Source organism: Anomaloglossus baeobatrachus, chromosome 1, assembly GCF_048569485.1.
Source record: "Anomaloglossus baeobatrachus isolate aAnoBae1 chromosome 1, aAnoBae1.hap1, whole genome shotgun sequence".
Lineage (NCBI taxonomy): Eukaryota > Metazoa > Chordata > Amphibia > Anura > Aromobatidae > Anomaloglossus > Anomaloglossus baeobatrachus.
This window is the reverse complement of record NC_134353.1, coordinates 505,832,897-505,853,415: the sequence shown is the minus strand read 5'-3', so window position 1 is coordinate 505,853,415 and position 20,519 is coordinate 505,832,897.

The window sequence follows — 20,519 nt, the reverse complement described above, 5'->3', positions numbered from 1 at the left end:
TAAGAACTCTGACACTATCAGCCACTGCTGACTGACGTGTATTATACACTACACTTGTGCGTTATATAATAGTTTGGTAAACGCACACCAGTGCACCTGTACGCTGCCACCAACAGGCACACACGTGCGGTTTTAAAAACCAAGCACGGACGCAATAATAACCTAACACAGGTTTTAGGAGCAAAAATTAAGAACTCTGACACTATCAGCCACTGCTGACTGACGTGTATTATACACTACACTTGTGCGTTATATAATAGTTTGGTAAACGCACACCAGTGCACCTGTACGCTGCCACCAACAGGCACACACGTGCGGTTTTAAAAACCAAGCACGGACGCAATAATAACCTAACACAGGTTTTAGGAGCAAAAATTAAGAACTCTGACACTATCAGCCACTGCTGACTGACGTGTATTATACACTACACTTGTGCGTTATATAATAGTTTGGTAAACGCACACCAGTGCACCTGTACGCTGCCACCAACAGGCACACACGTGCGGTTTTAAAAACCAAGCACGGACGCAATAATAACCTAACACAGGTTTTAGGAGCAAAAATTAAGAACTCTGACACTATCAGCCACTGCTGACTGACGTGTATTATACACTACACTTGTGCGTTATATAATAGTTTGGTAAACGCACACCAGTGCACCTGTACGCTGCCACCAACAGGCACACACGTGCGGTTTTAAAAACCAAGCACGGACGCAATAATAACCTACTAACAGGTTTTTTTGGGGAGCGACAATTACAGTACAGACAAGTCAGACACTATCTGGACTGTTTTACACTGTGTACACCAGCCCCAGATATGAAGGCTGGTATACGGTCACCACTACCCTGCCTGCCTGCCTGCCTGTATACTGCTACAATAGTCCTGACAAGGACTCTTTTGGTCACTAGCCTGTATTCAGACCTGGCTATACCCTGCCTGTATATAGCAACAATAGTCCTGAGAAGGACTCTGCTACTGTACTCCGACCTGGCTATACCCTGCCTGCCTGTATACAACTAGAATAGTCCTGAGAAGGACTTTTGGTCACACTGTTTGCAGCCCTGCAACTGAAAAAGCTATAAAGGGCCGCAAAGCTTTCCCTGAATCAGCGACACTCTCCCTACACTCACTGTCAGAATAGCTGTGAGCAGAGCACAGCGCGCCGGCCGATATAAAGGCTCGGTGACGCTGTGCAGGCCGGCCAATCACTGCAATTCCACAACTAACAGGGCTGTGGCATTGCAGTGGTCTGCCAGCCAATCCCTGCATGAGGGCTGGCTCTCAAAAGAGCGCCAACATGCAGAAATGAAGACCACGAGTAAAGCACGAGTATCGCGAGATTACTCGGTCCCCGCCGAGCAGCCCGAGTACAGTGATACTCGTGCGAGTACCGAGTAGTGACAAGCATGCTCGCTCATCACTACTGAACACCAGTGAATTCAATGGGAGGCAAAACATATGTGTTAGTAAGGGCTAGGGGGGCTGCTGTTAGTAAGGGCTAAAGGGGCTGCAAAATAAAGAAAATAAGGAATAAAGCAGGACAGTTATACTTTCCAAGTCTCTCACGTGACTGTCACATTGCTTCCGGGTCCACTCATTAACCCTCATACATATTCACTGCTTCCCCTGCCCATCAGCAGTCCCAGCATATTTGATTGGGTGCAGTCAGACCACTCCCCCACCCTGTGTAACAGCGCCTGTGATTGGTTGAAATCACACACGCTGTCTGGGTCCCCCTAATTGGGTGTAAAAATAAGTAAATTTAAAAAAAAATTGAGGTAGGGTGTTAGGAGTCAGGATGTTGCCCATCCCGAGGCTGAGCATAATGTTGTATGTCCTGATGTTTCCCATCCCCGGGCTGGGTCACCTGTGGATCCAGCAGTCTCCCATTTGGGCTCAGCTGCTGGGACTGCTATTCAGCTTCGCTGTCAATCCCAGCACCTGGCCACAATCCACAATGTCGAGGCTCTTGCTGGAGGCACTCCTGTCAGCATATTGAATGCTGCAACGCAGGCACAGATGAAGAAGACTTTGTTTTCAAAAACTAAGTTCAGAATCCGCCGCAATGCGCATGTCTATGACGCGTCAGCACCCTATTGGTGGTTCAGTGTCAGCGGACCTAATGACATGCCTCACCCAATTGCCAAGCGGGTGACGTCACCGCTGACTGTGCATAGTATTTGGGGTGTGGCCTATTCTATTTAAGGCGCGTCCAAGCGCATGGCAGCACCCGCTGATCATTCTATGTTGGAGGTGTGTGTCTGTGCGCAATTACAGTACCATGTGCTAATGCCTGTTAGTTACTACCGCTATACTGCAGTCTTGTTCCAGATAGAGCAATGTTTCTCAACTCCAGTCCTCAAGACCCACCAACAGATCATTTTTTCAGGTTTTCCTCAGTCAGGTTTTCAGGATTTCCATAATGTTGCACAGGTGATAGAATTATTTCTCATCTACTATTGAAGAAAACCTCAGAACATGATCTGTTGGTGGGTCTTGAGGATTGGAGTTGAGAAACACTGAGTTAGAGGCTACTCCACATTAGTATAGACTGCTTAGGTTGGAGTCCTTGGTAGCTCCAGTATTGTGAGAGTGTTAATACACGTGTTGGTCCGGTGACTTAGGTAGGTAGTTTCGGGCACCGCCTGGGTAAACTCAGGTCTGCTAAAGGGACTTAGTAGACAAGTCACCCTAGGCAGGTACTGTGTGCTCAGGGACCTGGATCGTGTGAGGGTTACTCTACATCCTGGTAGGTCACTGGTGCAGGCACACTAGTTGCATGGTGTGCATACCTGTTTACATTTAAGTTTTCTTGCTAACTTAACCTTTCTGCAGTCAACAGAGGTTATTGCGACTATATTATTTATTTGCATATTCCCTGTGATGTAAACGGGAGTACTGCTGTTACGGTATACTCTAGTGTGTAAATTAACACGTCAGAGTGGAACATTACTTTTATTATTTTAGTTCTGCTTAGCCCTGTGGGTAACTTAGCTGCAGCTCTACCTCGCTGCATCGTAGACCCCAGGTTACGGTTGCAAACATTATTATTTCATTATTTGCAATCCGTCACCCATAACATAGGGTCCCCCATTTATTGATACCCAGTGCAGATAAAGCAGACGACAACAGGCTGCAGCCCCCAACCGTGCACTTATCTTGGCTGTGTATCAAATACAAATACTATGTTGCATTTTTTAAAAATTATTTAAATAAATATTTAAAAAATCAGAGTGCAGTCCCCACAATTTTGATACCTAGCCATGATAAAGCCGACAGCTGGGGGCTAATATTCTCAGGCTGGGGAGGTCCATGGTTATTCGGCTCCCAGTCTAAAAATAGCACTCTGCAAAATTAAGTGCATTAAAACACGATGCAGGTCTGATACTGTATTGATGAGATTTTTTGCCAGGATATATAGATTCAGACTGCCAGTGGGCGGGGGAAGCAGTGCATAAGTATGAGGGTAATGGGTGGCCCCGAAGGTACTATTACAGCGGCACAAGAGACCCAGTAAGTATAATGGTCCTTCTTTATTCCCTATTTTCTTTTTTTCCTTTTAAAAATTATCCGGGTGGTTGAAGCCGGTTAGTTACTTGGAGTTCCCTGAGCACAAATACTAGGTATCCCTACGGAACCCAAATTTTACAGTCCAGGTTCGCCCACTACTACTCCCTGACAATGTGCAATAAACAAGCTGTACGCCAGGTTCTTCGTTGCACTTGTCATGCCCACAGACGTAGCGATGAGGGAGGACACAGCCAGCTGTTAAATTTGGAGAGTCAGCAATAACTGCTGGTTGTGTCCTGCCTCACTGCTAGTTACCTGTGTTGCACAGCACAATTTCTAGCTTCCCAGTTGCAGAAGAAAGTTCACAGAGCAGATTACATGGGATAACAAACTCTTTACTTTTGAGAGAACATGAGGTAATAATAAGCACAGTCATTCATCATTGCATTAGGAAAAAGAAAGCAAAACCAAAAAGAACACAAGAGACTTTCTACAACACAGTAAGGAAAACTACACAACATTGCCATCTACTGTTAGATCAGCATAAAGTCCTTCTTCACACATATAAAGAAGTCCTTGTCTGTTGCATATACCATCACCCTTTCTCAACAGTAAGGACTTTTTGAGTTAAGCCTAATTTGTTCATTAGTCTCTGATGTCTTTCAGCAGTCAATGCCTTTGTGAAAATATCTGCTGTCATATCTTCAGTTGCACAATATTCTAATTTCAAGATTCCTTGTTTCTAGTGATCCCTCAAAAAATGATACTTCACATTTCCCAAGTCTTTGATCTCGAAATGTTGATTCAGAATTCTTAGAATGTCCTCTTTGTCCCTTTCTTTTTCAAAACAAACTAAAATATCATCAACATATATGAGTACATAGATCCATCTGTCCATCAGTCTTTTTGTGTATAGGCAAGGATCAGCTTTGCTTCTTTGAAATTTTTCATTTGTGAGCACCACTGTGATTTTATCATTCCCCGCTTTAGCAGCTTGATTTAAACCATACATGTAGTCACTCTCTGTACTTTACAAACCATGTTCTGGTTACTTTTATCTTTGAATCCTGGAGTTTGTTCCATGTAAATATCTTCTGTTAAATTTCCATTCAAAAATGCTGTCTTTATGTCCAGATGCTTCAACTCCATTTGTTTCATTGCTGCAACTGCAAACAAAGTTCTTATTGTAGTATGTTGAACAGCTGGAGAAAATGTTTCATCATAGTCTTCTCCATATTTTTGAGAATAACCTTTAGCTATGAGTCTTATTTGGTATCGTTCAGCTTTGCCATCTGTTTGGTATTTTACTTTAAAAACTCATTTACATCCTATAGCTCTTCTTCCTTCTGGTAGTTCCGTCAGTGTCCATGTCTTTGAGTCATGCATGGATTTTATTTCTGTTTCTGTTGCCTTTATCCATTTCTTAGCTTCTTCTTCAGGAAGTTGAGATATGTCTTCCCAAGAGGTAAGGGGGCTTTACACGCAGCGATATAGCTAGCGATATCGCTAGAGAGCGTACCCGCCCCTGTCATTAGTGCATCACGGGCAAATCGCTGCCTGTGGCGCACAATATCGTATCACACGGACTTACTTGCCTAGCGACGTCACTGTGGCCAGCAAACCGCCTCCTTTCTAAGGGGGCGGTTCGTGCGGCGTCACAGCGGCTTCACTAAGTGGCCGCCCAATAGCAGATGAAGGGCGGAGATGAGCCGTAACATCCCACCCACCTTCTTCCTTACTCATTGCCGGCGGCCGCAGGTAAACTGTAGCTCGTCATTCCCGAGGTGTCACTCATAGCGATGTGTGCTGCCTCAGGAACGATGAAAAACCTGTGTCCTCAATAATCAACGATTTTTTTAAAATGAATGACGTGTCATCGATGGACGATTTGGTGAGTATTTTCCATCGTTAACGGCCACTCGTTGGTGTAACACACAACGACGTCGCTAACAATGCCGAATGTGCATCATGGAATCTGTGACCCCGGCGATATATTGTTAGATACGTTGTTGCGTGTAACGGGGCCTGTAGGCTCATAAATTTTGCTTGTACTTGCCTTGTATGAAAGTCGTATTGGTGGTTTGTTTTTTCTTATTGAACGTCTTGGTTCTGTGTCTGTTTGTAGTTGTATCTCTTCATTTTCAGTATTCTGTTTTTCATCAATTTCAACTTCTTTTTCATCAGATGTTCTTTCAGTTATATCATTGCTGTTTTTCTCATTTTTTGTTTCTAGTGAAATCATAGTGTCTTCATTTAGATCCTTAATAAATGTGACACTGTTACCATAACTCTATCTGTTTTGGGATCTAGGATTCTATATCCTTTGCAATTTTCACTATATCCATCAAATATTCCTTTTATGGATCTGTGTTGAAGTTTGGAACGTTTTTCTGTTGGAATAAATACAAAAACTTTACATCCAAAAACTCTTAAATGATTCACACTTGGTTTCTTACCCTGCCACAGTTATATGTTTTTTTTCAGTTTTCTAGAAAAAAAGTCGGTTTTGTAGGTAGGTAGCTGTCATTGCTGCTTCACCCCAATATTTCTCTGGTAGTTTGGAATCTGTTAGCATACAGTTAGGTCCAGAAATATTTGGACAGTGACACAATTTTCGCGAGTTGGGCTCTGCATGCCACCACATTGGATTTGAAATGAAACCTCTACAACAGAATTCAAGTGTAGATTGTAACGTTTAATTTGAAGGTTTGAACAAAAATATCTGATAGAAATTGTAGGAATTGTACACATTTCTTTACAAACACTCCACATTTTAGGAGGTCAAAAGTAATTGGACAAATAAACCAAACCCAAACAAAATATTTTTATTTTCAATATTTTGTTGCGAATCCTTTGGAGGCAATCACTGCCTTAAGTCTGGAACCCATGGACATCACCAAACGCTGGGTTTCCTCCTTCTTAATGCTTTGCCAGGCCTTTACAGCTGCAGCCTTCAGGTCTTGCTTGTTTGTGGGTCTTTCCGTCTTAAGTCTGGATTTGAGCAAGTGGAATGCATGCTCAATTGGATTAAGATCTGGTGATTGACTTGGCCATTGCAGAATGTTCCACTTTTTTGCACTCATGAACTCCTGGGTAGCTTTGGCTGTATGCTTGGGGTCATTGTCCATCTGTACTATGAAGCGCCGTCCGATCAACTTTGCGGCATTTGGCTGAATCTGGGCTGAAAGTATATCCCTGTACACTTCAGAATTCATCCGGCTACTCTTGTCTGCTGTTATGTCATCAATAAACACAAGTGACCCAGTGCCATTGAAAGCCATGCATGCCCATGCCATCACGTTGCCTCCACCATGTTTTACAGAGGATGTGGTGTGCCTTGGATCATGTGCCGTTCCCTTTCTTCTCCAAACTTTTTTCTTCCCATCATTCTGGTACAGGTTGATCTTTGTCTCATCTGTCCATAGAATACTTTTCCAGAACTGAGCTGGCTTCATGAGGTGTTTTTCAGCAAATTTAACTCTGGCCTGTCTATTTTTGGAATTGATGAATGGTTTGCATCTAGATGTGAACCCTTTGTATTTACTTTCATGGAGTCTTCTCTTTACTGTTGACTTAGAGACAGATACACCTACTTCACTGAGAGTGTTCTGGACTTCAGTTGATGTTGTGAACGGGTTCTTCTTCACCAAAGAAAGTATGCGGCGATCATCCACCACTGTTGTCATCTGTGGACACCCAGGCCTTTTTGAGTTCCCAAGCTCACCAGTCAATTCCTTTTTTCTCAGAATGTACCCGACTGTTGATTTTGCTACTCCAAGCATGTCTGCTATCTCTCTGATGGATTTTTTCTTTTTTTTCAGCCTCAGGATGTTCTGCTTCACCTCAATTGAGAGTTCCTTAGACCGCATGTTGTCTGGTCACAGCAACAGCTTCCAAATGCAAAACCACACACCTGTAATCAACCCCAGACCTTTTAACTACTTCATTGATTACAGGTTAACGAGGGAGATGCCTTCAGAGTTAATTGCAGCCCTTAGAGTCCCTTGTCCAATTACTTTTGGTCCCTTGAAAAAGAGGAGGCTATGCATTACAGAGCTATGATTCCTAAACCCTTTCTCCGATTTGGATGTGAAAACTCTCATATTGCAGCTGGGAGTGTGCACTTTCAGCCCATATTATTTATATAATTGTATTTCTGAACATGTTTTTGTAAACAGCTAAAATAACAAAACTTGTGTCACTGTCCAAATATTTCTGGCCCTGACTGTACATCTTATCATTTCGGTCAGAGTTCTGATTTTTCTTTCTGGTGCTCCATTTTGTTCAGGTTTGTATGGAACAGACTTTTGATGCAGTCTTTTGATGCTCTATACCATTTTGTGTTAAGTAGTTTTCTATTTCGTGTCCTGTGAATTCACCTCCATTATCACTTCTTATGACAATTGGCTTCCTCTGAAACTTGTTATTTGACTTTGTCACATAGTCTACTAATTTATTCAAAACTTCACTTTTGTTCTTGATCACTATATATCTATTGCCTCCTGATGTAGTCACTTTCATGGGTCCACATACATCAGTATGCACCAAATCAAGTGGTCTTCTGCTTTTCGTCTCACTTTCTTTTGGTATAGATATTCTTGTAGCTTTAGATTTTATACAACATTCACATCTTACGGTAATTGAGCAATCAGATATCAATAGATCCTTTGTCAATTCTTTCTTTTGTAGCTCCATTATACTTTCAGGATGTCTGTGTCCTAGACGTCTATGCCACATGTGAATACAATTCTCATGATCATGTGTACACAACTTCATCTGTTCCTTTAATGTGTCTAGATGCTATAATTGTTCAACTGCCTTGACATTGGTTATTATCCTATTTCCCGCTAGGATTATATATTCATTATCTTTGAATTTTACAGTAAGTGCTTTAGCTGTTAAGGCCACGTCTCACTAAGCGACATTGCTAGCGACATCGCTGCTGAGTCACGTTTTTTGTGACGCAACAGCGATCTTGCTAGCGATGTCGCTGTGTGTGACATCCAACAACTACCTGGCCCCTGCTGTGAGGTCGCTGGTCGTTGCTGAATGTCCTGGACCATTTTTTGGTCGTTGCTCTCCTGCTGTGAAGCACACATCGCTGTGTTTGACAGTGAGAGAGCAACGATCTGAATGTGCAGGGAGCAGGGAGCCGGCTTCCGCGGACACTGGTAACCAAGGTACACATCGGGTAACCAAGCAAAGCCTTTGCTTGGTTACCTGATATTTTCCTTGGTTACCAGCGTCCGTAGCTTCTAGAAGCCGGCTCCCTGCTCCCTGCACACGTAGCCAAGGTTCACATCGGGTAACTATAAGCAAAGCGCTTTGCTTAGAAACCCGATGTGTACCATGGTTACAAAGCACAGCGTCATTACACGGGTCGCTGGTGGCTGGTGGCTGATCTCTGATTGCTGTGGAGATCTGCCTGTATGACAGCTCACCAGCGACCATGTAGCGACGCTCCAGCAATCCCTGCCAGGTCAGATCGCTGGTGGAATCGCTGAAGCGTCGCTAAGTGTGACGGTACCTAAAGGGGTACTTTACACGTTGCGACATCGCATCCGAAATATCGTCGGGGTCACGTCTTTAGTGACACACATCCGTAACGACATTGCAACGTGTAAATCCTAGTTGCGCCGATAAACGATCGCAAAAGCGTCAAAAATCGGTAATCTGTGTAGTGTCGGACATTTTCATAATGTCGGGTCCACCGCAGGTGCTATGTTGTTTGTCACTCCTGCGGCAGCACACATCGCTGTGTGTAAACCCGCAGGAACGGCAAACATCTCCTTACCTGCGTCCCGACGGCAATGCGGAATGGAGAAGGTGGGCGGGATGTTATGTCCCACTCATCTGCGCCCCTCCGCTTCTATTGGCCGGCCGATTAGTGACGTCGCGGTGACGTTGCTTTGACGTTGCTGTGACGCCGAACGCACCTCCCCCTTGAAGGAGGGATAGTTAGGCAGTCACAGCAACGTCGCCGAGCAGGTATGTGCGTATGAAGCTGCCGTAGCGATAATGTTTCGCTACGGCAGCAATCAGCACATATCGCATGTGCGACGAGGGCGGGTACTATCGCGCTCAGCATCGCTAGCCGATGCTAGCGATGTCGCAACGTGCAAAGTACCCCTTAGACTATTTACAGATAACAATCTTCCTTCTAATCCTGGAACATATATCACATCCTGTACATCTATTTTTGAATCATGCTCATACTTATTAGAAAAGTTTAGCATTCCTTGTCCAATACCTTCCGCAGTTATTTTGCTCCCATCTGCAAGATAAATGGCTTCCTTCTCATTTAAATCAAGTTCAGTAAAGAAACATTTATTACTTGTCATATGACTTGTTGCTCCTGAGTCAATAAACCAACCTGATAATGATTTCTTATCAGTTAATTTAAATGTGCCATTCCAATTATTTACACATGAATCCGAAATTGTGTTTTTCCCTTTCTGTGTATTCTCTTTATAGTGTAATTTCTGTTGTTCTGCTTTCCATATAGTACAGTCTTTCTTTAAATGTCCCTTTTTCTTACATCTGAAACATTCTCTTGTCTCTTTATTATAGGGTCTCTTTGATTCTGCAGCTTTAAGAGCATTTCCACAATCTTTTTCAGTAGAATCATTTGTTTTCTCTTTCCTTTATTGATATTCATCTATGAGTCTATGCTTCACAAACTCTAATGTAATGTCTGTTTCAGATCTTGTCTCTAATGCACTTATTAAAGCAGTGTATGAATCCAGTAAACTGCACAATAATATTGATGCTATGTGGCTATCCTTAATATCTTCACCAATTGATCTCAGCTGTGATATCACTTCCATCATAGAGAATATATACTTCTGCATGTCATTGTCTGCACTCAGTCTCATACTGTAAAGCTTACTTATCAGAAATAACTTGTGATTCTGGGGTCTTTCATATAGCTTTCTTAATGCTTCCCACATTTCCTGTGCTGTATCCTCAATCCTTATATGGATTAATTTAGAATCCTCCACTAATAGGCTGATAGTAGCTCTTGCTTGTATATTTTTCTTATCCCATGTCTGATTATTATCATTGGGTCTATCTGTAATGATTACTTCCCATAAATCATCTTTAGAAAATAACATCTCCACTTTGAACTTCCACAACTGATAATTCTCATTATTCAGCTTAGCTACTGTGAGTTTTGGCTATGTGCTACTCATCATTATCTTTAACTTGTCTTACTTGTTTGAAGAGAATTGTTCTGAATAATTCTTCTGCATTCACCAGGGTCTTGTTGAGCTTTCTGGTGTCCTGGATCTTGGGGTGCCTGGGATCTTTGGGTGACTGGGATCTTTGATGCCTGGTATCCTGGGTGCCTGGGACCTTTGTGTGCCTGGGATCCTGGGATCTTGGGCTGCCTGGGAATCTTGGTATCTTGGGGTGCCTGGGTCCATACCCTGTTGCACAGCACAGCTTCTAGCTTCCCAGTTGCAGAAATTAGTTCACAGACCAGATTACATGGGATAACAAACTTCACTTCTGAGAGAACATGAGGTAATAATAAGCACAGTCATTCAGCATTCCATTAGGAAGAAGAAAGCAAAATCAAAAAGAACACAAGAGACTTTCTACAAAACAGTAAGGAAAACAACACAACATCGCCATCTACTGTTAGATCAGGATAAAGTCCTCCTTCACACATATAAAGAAGTACTTGTCTGTTGCATATACCAACAACCTGAGCATGTGCAGTGTGCCTATAAATCTGGGGTGCTTACACCCGGCTTGTTGCAGATCATCCTGAGTCATAGATTTGCAAAGACCTGGTGGTGAAACCACTCTTGCAAATCCTGTTACACCCACGGAAGCATAATAACATGCTTAAAGGTATTACTAGTTTGGGAAAAACAATCTCCCTCTGACTAGTCACCCACTAATTAGCATATCACCACTGCAGTTAAAATAAGATAATAAGAAAGAGTTGTTAATGGATTGTTAGAAAGGGTATAATGGATGGCAATAAATACATGGTGGAGGAATGGTGGGCCTGGGAAAACTGTCAAGTTCCCTTTAAGGAAGTAGCACAGCAAATCAAAAAAACACAAGTTATTCACAATGGAGGTTTTTGTACCATTAAAACAAATCCCAGAATCTTTTTAGGTTAATATGAAATATTTCATTGACATTGATATTATGAGACTGAACTGAAGAAGTGTGACAAAGAACATATATATAAACTTATTACAAAGAACATACCGTATATACACTTATGAAAAAACCATTGATATAGCAAACTATCTGGAAATGGAGGGAGATTCCATTATGTTGACTGAAGGGAACCAATTCCAAATGATGAATCATAATCAAATTAAGAATCTGTAAAACAGTACTATTCTATACATTCTTAAAGGGAGGCTGTCAATTGATTCATACTGCCCAAACCACAGGTAGCATGAATCAGAGCTTGGCTTGCACGATAGCAACCGTGCATGTTTGTCTCTGAAACACTCTGGTGTTTAAGCAAAACATGTAGTTTGAAGACATGGCAAGTGATCAACAGGTCTCTTCCAATGTATAAACGGGTGAAACCTGTCAATCATCTAGAGACGTGCAGGGTGATCTGATCTGGGGCAGCACCTTAGTCGTACACCTATCTCTATAGTCTCCAACTGGCTCCCCAAACAATGTTTTCTCTCAAAAAGCAGGAGGAGCTTTAGTAGTGGATACCAATCATCCAGTACGTATAAGTGATTCTGGTTCAGGTATATAATGTACAATATAGTGACTTACAGGTGATGTTCTTTCTCAATGAGGTTGTTCACTTTTCTTGTCTTTCCCATGTTGTCCAGACTTATATAACAACCAGTCCCACCATCAGGGCATTACAACTCTTACTGGTGTATGGGGCCCGGTGAGCAGAAGCCAGGAGGGGGGCCCTCTATTTTCTGCTTCGCTCACCGGGTACCAGGGGCAGGATTCAATCAGTTTGTATTCAACTGAATATGCAGATGCACATTCAGTTGAAAATTATTGCTTCTTACCAGCCCGGGACTAGTTAGCCACCAGCCAATAAGAGGCTGGCAGCTGGCAACTGACCTCGCCGCATGCATTTCCGGCATATGACGTCACTGTTATGCACCGGCGTGTCCAGCGACATATATCAGGAAGAAAGAGGACATTGCTGGTCCATGGCCAGGTGAGGAGGAACTTTTTTGGGGGGAATGATAGGCCCCAATATGGGGGATAGACAAATGGGGGTAGAATGAAGAAAAATATGGGGGTAGGATGGTGACATATTGGGGCAGGATGAAGAAACATATAGGGGCAGAATGAAGAAACATATGGGGCAGGATGGGAGAACATATGGGGGCAGAATGATGGAATATATGGGGGCAGAATGAAAAATGTTTGGGGTCAGGATGGGAGAACCTTATGGGGGCACAATGAAGAAACATATGGAGACAGGATGGGAGAACATATGGGGGGTAGAATGAAGAAACATGGGGGCACGATGAAGAAACATGTGGATAGGATCCCTTTTATTGTCCTGTGTGACCACAAGCATAGTCTTCATATGACCCTTACAGTTGCCAACAAACTTATTCTGATTTCTCTAAATAACTGATATAGCATAGCTTCCAATCATTCCAGATACAGCGGTACAGTGCCGACTGTGCCCTGTTGTCCCGGCCGTGAGCTTACTTCTCCCGCACTGCTGTGAGAAGCAGCCACCATGCCTCCTGCACTCTGCCGACCATGCCCCCTCATGCTGCCTTCTATGTTCCCTCGTGCTGCCGGTCACACACCTTCTGGATGCTAGCCACAAAGTCTCTGGATGCCTTCCATGTCATCTCTTGCTGCTGGCAATGACCCTCTTGCTGTCATACATGCCCTCTCTCGATGCTGGCCACACACTCTCTCTGAATGCCTTCCATGTCCCCTCTTGCTGCGGCCACACCCTCTCTCGATGCTGGTGTGGCGCCCCTGAGGGTTCAATCACCACAGGGTACTGCACCTCACTTAAGGTGCGGTACTCATCCTGGATCCAGAGGGAGGAGTTCGGTACCGGTTCCACAACACACAAACTCATACACACAACCAGGTTGGCCTCCCCATTGGGCACTGGCTAGGGTTGGGTCTTAAGGCAGTCACCAAACATGGGGGGCTGACACCCACTAGTGACAGGGAACCGGGGGAGGAACAGCCACCAGGGGGAGTTAAAAGCAACACAACAGTTAGGAGTTCTCCAGCAGGAGAGGAAGAGAGCATTTGGGTTTTACCAGTGGCTCTGGTGGGATGCAGAAGTCAATATGGTCGCCGAGGGGAGAGCTTCATTGCTCCCTCGGGACTGGCGCAGTGCAGTGTGCAGAATCCTAGGGTGGATTAGACTTCAGGTTGTTCACCAAAATCTGCAGGATATGGGCATTGTATGTCTCTCTGGCCGCCACAGTTCCTGGAACACAGTGCTACATAGGGTCCGGGGTCATGATCTAAGTCCGGCTCCACCACAGACTCACGGCACCTGCATTTGGGATGGGAGAAAACACTTTTTCAAGAACCAGAGTCCCCAAGAAGCTTCAGGCCATGAGGTTCCATCTAAAAAGGTGCAAGGAGGAAGGGCTCACAGTCCACTGTACTGGTTCTGACCTCCAACGGATCCGGGATTGACTGGGGCTCATCACAGCGGTGACCGGCATCTCCTGGGTAAACCAGGACTGTGAGTAAAGAGACCTTGAACCCACAGAGACTTTGTCCGCCTGTCCTTGCCGGCGCCCCGAGCTTTGGCGCCCGCCATTACTACTCCTGTCATCATCCTCCCCGGGGCCCGCTCTACCTGTGGGAAGCTGAAACATCTTAGTTGCTATGACCATCAGCCCTGGAGAAAAGAGACAGCAGCGGCGGCTAATCACTGGCCACATACTGCAGGTGGCGTCACGAAACCAACCTCCACCAACCTCCACCACCATTATTATCTTTCCCCCCTTCTTTATTGTACACTTCAGGGCCACCCGTGACATCCCCAGACCTGACATTACCAGGCCCAGCGACGAGTAAACGGTTAACCCCTTGCCCCAAGGGTGCTACACTGGCCACACCCCCTTTGCCTACCATTGCTACCCAGGATCCTCATGTGTGACCAAAGCTCATCTCCATATCAAAAACATCTGTTCTCCTGCATCTGAGGTAATGTGAAGCAGCAGCAGCCAGAGCGCTCCCCCCTGTGCTTTCAGAAGAAGAACCACACACACGCGGGACTCAGAGATAGCAGCCAGAGGAGCACCCAGGCTCTGCTGCTATGAGTTTGTCAGTGATATGGAGGGGTAGAAGAAGCAGACTGATGCTCCTAATGGCCCGTGCCCATGACCGGAGTTCATAGCATTTTGGACGCAGTATGTTTTGCTGCATCATACAGTAGAAGCATAGTGGATGGATTTATAGAAATATTGGATGGATTTATAGAAATCCCATGCAGACTGTGCATCTTTTCTCCGCAGCATAAACTGACAAATTTGGTACAGTTTTCTTAGCTGCACCATGTCAATTTATGCTGCGGAGACGCGAGTGTTCAAAACTGGGAACACAGAGCGAAAGTCCCACAGTGGCCCGAACCCTGATCACGGAGACAACTCACGGCCTTGTAGGAGAGGACATACTGCATCCAGGACCTTGATCATGGGCACGGGCAGCTGCAGTCTCCTGAGGAGAGCACTTGAGGCCCTGCAGGAGAGGACATGCTGCGACCTGAACCCTGATCATGGGAACGGGTAGCTGTGATCTCCTGAAGAGAGCACTCGCAGCCCTACAGGAGAGGACATGATGCGTCCAGGACCCTGACTATGGGCATAGGCAGCTACGGTCTCCTAAGGAGAGCACGTTTGACCCTGTAGAAGAGGATATGCTGCATCTGTCGCGGGCGGGGAGGAGGGTGTCAGCACACCGCGCTCACCCCTTCTGCTCGGGTCCGGCTGCTCAGTGGTGGCTCGAGCCGTAGGCCGGATCCCGGGGGTTTCTCGAGCGACACTCCTCGCCCGTGAGTGAAAGGGGGGTGTTTGTTGGGTGTGGGGATTGTTATAGTTCGTGACGCCACCCACGGTTGTGGTGATTGCACCACCGCTGCTCAGTGTGGGGGTCCCGGGGATGGTGATGCGGAGCAGCCAGGTGTTGTGTTGCCCCTCCGTGGGTAGGGGTTGGTGATCCCGGGGCCCAGTGAAGAGATGTAAAGTGTAGGGCCTGGAGGGCGCAGGGACGCGGGGGCAGCGCTGTGCCTTGCGGCACTGTGGTACTCACTCAGCCTGAGACTTGGACACAGTTTGTACGGTAAACCAAACGGCTGGTAGGACGGTCCCACAGACGGCTGCACCTGCACTCCCGGTAGGTGACGGTGATGTCTCTCTTCCTTGCACCTGTGTTGACTGATGGTAGCGGTGGATTCCCTCCGGTTACCCGCTCCCCGACTGCAATCTGGGCCGGAGGAGCTCTACACTTTGCCCGCAGGCGCTGGCCCTGGGGAAACTGGTGCCCTGGCGGTGGCGGTGTCTCCCCTGTAATGGTCGGGCTGTTGCCGTCAATCGGGACTTGGTTGCTGGGGGATCTACGTCCCCTTCACTGACGGATTCGGCAAATTTGGCGACTCCTAGCCTTGCCGGGGTCCGAGAGGCCCCTGCCCTGGTGCTGACTGTCCTTCGGAACACTGCTCCAGACCACCGGGCACACAGCCAACGGGGTCCTTCCAGGAACTTCCAAACGGTCCCCCTCCGAACAGTCACCGCCGTCGCTGACCTTGCTGTTCTAGCCCAACACAAAGCTGGGCTCTCAGGCTTTGCACACTCTCTGCTCTGTCACCACTTCTTGCTTTCCTCCTTTACTCCTTTTCTTTCCTCCACTTTCACTTCTTGGTTGTTTACTCTAGCCCTTCACTGGACTTCACTCTTCCCCTGCCCGGGGCTATCTCACTGTTTACTCAAGCTCGTCCCTGAGCTGACTGCCTGGTTTCCCCCGCCTCCAGAGTTGTGAGCTCCTCGGTGGGCGGAGCCAACCGCCTGGCCCACCCCCTGGTGTGCATCAACAGACTCCTGGAGGAAGGCAACAAGGATTTCTGGTTAGCAGATGTGCCTACCTGGAGTGTGGGGTGTGGTGGTGTTGTGACCTGTGTCCCCTGGCTTGCCCAGGGCGACACATTCCCCCTTAGCAAAATGCAGACCGTCCGCGGGCTGCCGTCCTACACCGGTTTTATTTTTCTGTAAAAAGGGGATAACAGGGTTAAACAACAATAAATGACATTTTTAATAACTTCTTCCCAAGACGGGAGGCACATTTACTTTTAACGTTGCAACGGTATACGGTTACGGTTTCCGCTCTCTCCCACCCAAGTAACCTGGCCCTGATGCTGCCCCTAAAACCCAGGCAGCACCCCTTGACCCACAGTCCAGCACACGGTACCCGAGCGGGATCTGTCCTTTCCTCCAGAGGGTAGCCACCGGTTCCTTTGGTGGCTGGGCCCTGGCCTGCTCTGCTCAGGGCCCTCCCTCCAAACTGCCTCTCCGGAGGCTGCATTGCGGAAACGGTAACGGTACCCAACATATTTACAAGCCACTAATGTTTGTGGTTGCCCTGCAGAGTTCACGGGCTTGTCCATGGCTAGTTCCCATGCATTAACTTTTAACGGTCCCCACGGGGACAACGGTGCCGGCTCCTGCCGGTTGCAAATCAACAAACAAATCAGGTTACTTCTTCGGTGTGATCATTTTCATTATTGGCAAAACTTTCAAACTTTTAAACTTTTTCAAACTGACAACAAACTTCTGGTGGTCCCCACGGGGACGGTGCTGCGGGCATCTGTTGCCCTACTGGGTGTCTTCGCCCTCCCCACCCGGTTCGGGGTGGAAGGACACGGGCACCAACCCCTCCAGTGCGTAGCAAGCACGGCGTGGAAGAGCCGCCCGATACCCGTTGCCTCCGGTTCGGGGAACATACGTGGCCTCCATGCCAGGCAGGGCAACGACCCCCTCCTCTTCTTCTGACACAGGCTCGGTGTCAGGCCCGGAGTCGCTATCTTCTGCCCCGCCGCAGTTACAGAGGGGTGTACATCCGACGGGCCAGGTGCGGTGCAGCGCGCGAGCGAACAGGACGGAGGTAACACAGGAGCCAGGGGTAGACCGGGTCCCTCAGCCGCAGCGACCGGTCCCTCGGGGACACAGGGGCGTGGGTCATTTTCCAGCTCCTCCATCACGGCCTCCACTCCATACACTCGCGCCACAGCAACCAGGGCCTCCACCTCCGCGGCCCACTGCTCCATCAGCCCGCCGATCTGACTCTGGTAGCGACGGCAGATCCCCGCCGCCCGGGCCCTCAGCCATGCCGCTGTTCCGGACACCGGCTCGGTAGTCTCTGCAGGACTAGGTGGAGCGGACATTTTCCATCAGGGTCGATGGACCGGGGGGGGGGTCCCAGTGTGTTTGTTGCGACGCCACACTTACATGCGTCCAGCCGCCATCGCGTCCCCCTTAGCTCTTTCCCGGCCCCTCCTCTCTCGGAGCGGGGTTTTGGCCTTCGCGCCTCTACTGCTCGAGAAGACGCTCGAGCGGGAACTTTTCGCGCCAAAGATGGCGGCTTCTGAAATTTTTCTGCCGGATACCTCCGGCGGTAACAAGGCGCACCTCTACCAGACGGCAGAGCGGTAAGATCCTGTTCGTGACGCCAAGTTATCGCGGGCGGGGAGGAGGGTGTCAGCACACCGCGCTCACCCCTTCTGCTCGGGTCCGACTGCTCAGTGGTGGCTCGAGCCGTAGGCCGGATCCCAGGGGTTTCTCGAGCGACACTCCTCGCCCGTGAGTGAAAGGGGGGTGTTTGTTGGGTGTGGGGATTGTTATAGTTCGTGACGCCACCCACGGTTGTGGTGATTGCACCACCGCTGCTCAGTGTGGGGGTCCCGGGGATGGTGATGCGGAGCAGCCAGGTGTTGTGTTGCCCCTCCGTGGGTAGGGGTTGGTGATCCCGGGGCCCAGTGAAGAGATGTAAAGTGTAGGGTCTGGAGGGTGCAGGGACGCGGGGGCAGCGCTGTGCCTTGCGGCACTGTGGTACTCACTCAGCCTGAGACTTGGACACAGTTTGTACGGTAAACCAAACGGCTGGTAGGACGGTCCCACAGACGGCTGCACCTGCACTCCCGGTAGGTGACGGTGATGTCTCTCTTCCTTGCACCTGTGTTGACTGATGGTAGCGGTGGATTCCCTCCGGTTACGCGCTCCCCGACTGCAATCTGGGCCGGAGGAGCTCTACACTTTGCCCGCAGGCGCTGGCCCTGGGGAAACTGGTGCCCTGGCGGTGGCGGTGTCTCCCCTGTAATGGTCGGGCTGTTGCCGTCAATCGGGACTTGGTTGCTGGGGGATCTACGTCCCCTTCACTGACAGATTCGGCAAATTTGGCGACTCCTAGCCTTGCCGGGGTCCGAGAGGCCCCTGCCCTGGTGCTGACTGTCCTTCGGAACACTGCTCCAGACCACCGGGCACACAGCCAACGGGGTCCTTCCAGGAACTTCCAAACGGTCCCCCTCCGAACAGTCACCGCCGTCGCTGACCTTGCTGTTCTAGCCCAACACAAAGCTGGGCTCTCAGGCTTTGCACACTCTCTGCTCTGTCACCACTTCTTGCTTTCCTCCTTTACTCCTTTTCTTTCCTCCACTTTCACTTCTTGGTTGTTTACTCTAGCCCTTCACTGGACTTCACTCTTCCCCTGCCCGGGGCTATCTCACTGTTTACTCAAGCTCGTCCCTGAGCTGACTGCCTGGTTTCCCCCGCCTCCAGAGTTGTGAGCTCCTCGGTGGGCGGAGCCAACCGCCTGGCCCACCCCCTGGTGTGCATCAACAGACTCCTGGAGGAAGGCAACAAGGATTTCTGGTTAGCAGATGTGCCTACCTGGAGTGTGGGGTGTGGTGGTGTTGTGACCTGTGTCCCCTGGCTTGCCCAGGGCGACACACATCCAGGACGCAGTGTGTGTGAATCATGGGTGTGATGCCCTGGCCTATCAGGTCGTCACAGGGTATTGTGCAATCTGCCCTTCTGTGCAATATCCACCTCCTTCTTGGTTATGGGTCCCCAACTACATGGTGTTGCCTACATCAGCTAATCAAAATCCTAGGTACACTCTGCACCACACCCACCAGACACACCAGTGGACAGCCTGAGTGGAATAGGGTCGCCCACTTGGGGGGGTTTGGAGTAGGGACTTGAGCGTTGGAAGAAAAGGAGAGGAGGTCAGGAGCTGGGCTCCTAGGAAGCTATCTAGGTGGCAGACGGTGGTCTGGGCCTAGAGGAGCTGGACCCCCGGTCATGACAAGGGGCACGGAACTGTCAAGGAGGACAGTCGGCGGCCTTGCACCATCACCGGGCTGGGACCAGGGCACGACGGGGTACGTGGACCCTAGGTCAGGGAGTAGCTCCAGGCAACCTGACAATTGACCAGACGAGAATGGAGCCTTCAAAATCCGTTCTTCACCTGCTCCAAAATCTGGGTACTAGCACAACGAGAGTGATAGGACTTTCCACAAATATGGTCCAGAAAATCCCAAGCATAAACCCTGAGAGCAAGCTCCCACAGTTAGCCATACTGGGGAGCGGGACCCGGCTAGTTCCACACTACCGGGACCAACAGAGAAGTTACTTAGTGCTAGGAGGCAGGTCACGGATCACCAGGCAACACCATCGGGGACGGGACCCGAACTAGCTCCCCTCAGCGGCAGTGGTGTCCAGAACTTTGGTTTATCCAGACGTCGGTGTCAGCTTTATGGACTGAGTGAGTACGAAAGTGGCCCCTGCGCTGGCACTGCACCCCCAACGCCATCACCGAGTCCCAGGGCATCCCCCTTACTCGTGGAGGGTCCTAACACCTGGCTGCCCCATTCCATCACCCCCGGGTACTCCCAACTGCAGCAGTGGTACTCCCCAAATTACCACAAACCATGGGTGGCGTCACAAACTCTAACACATCCCCTGTAAATAATCCCCTTCGTTTGAGGAGCCGCACGACAACCCCCT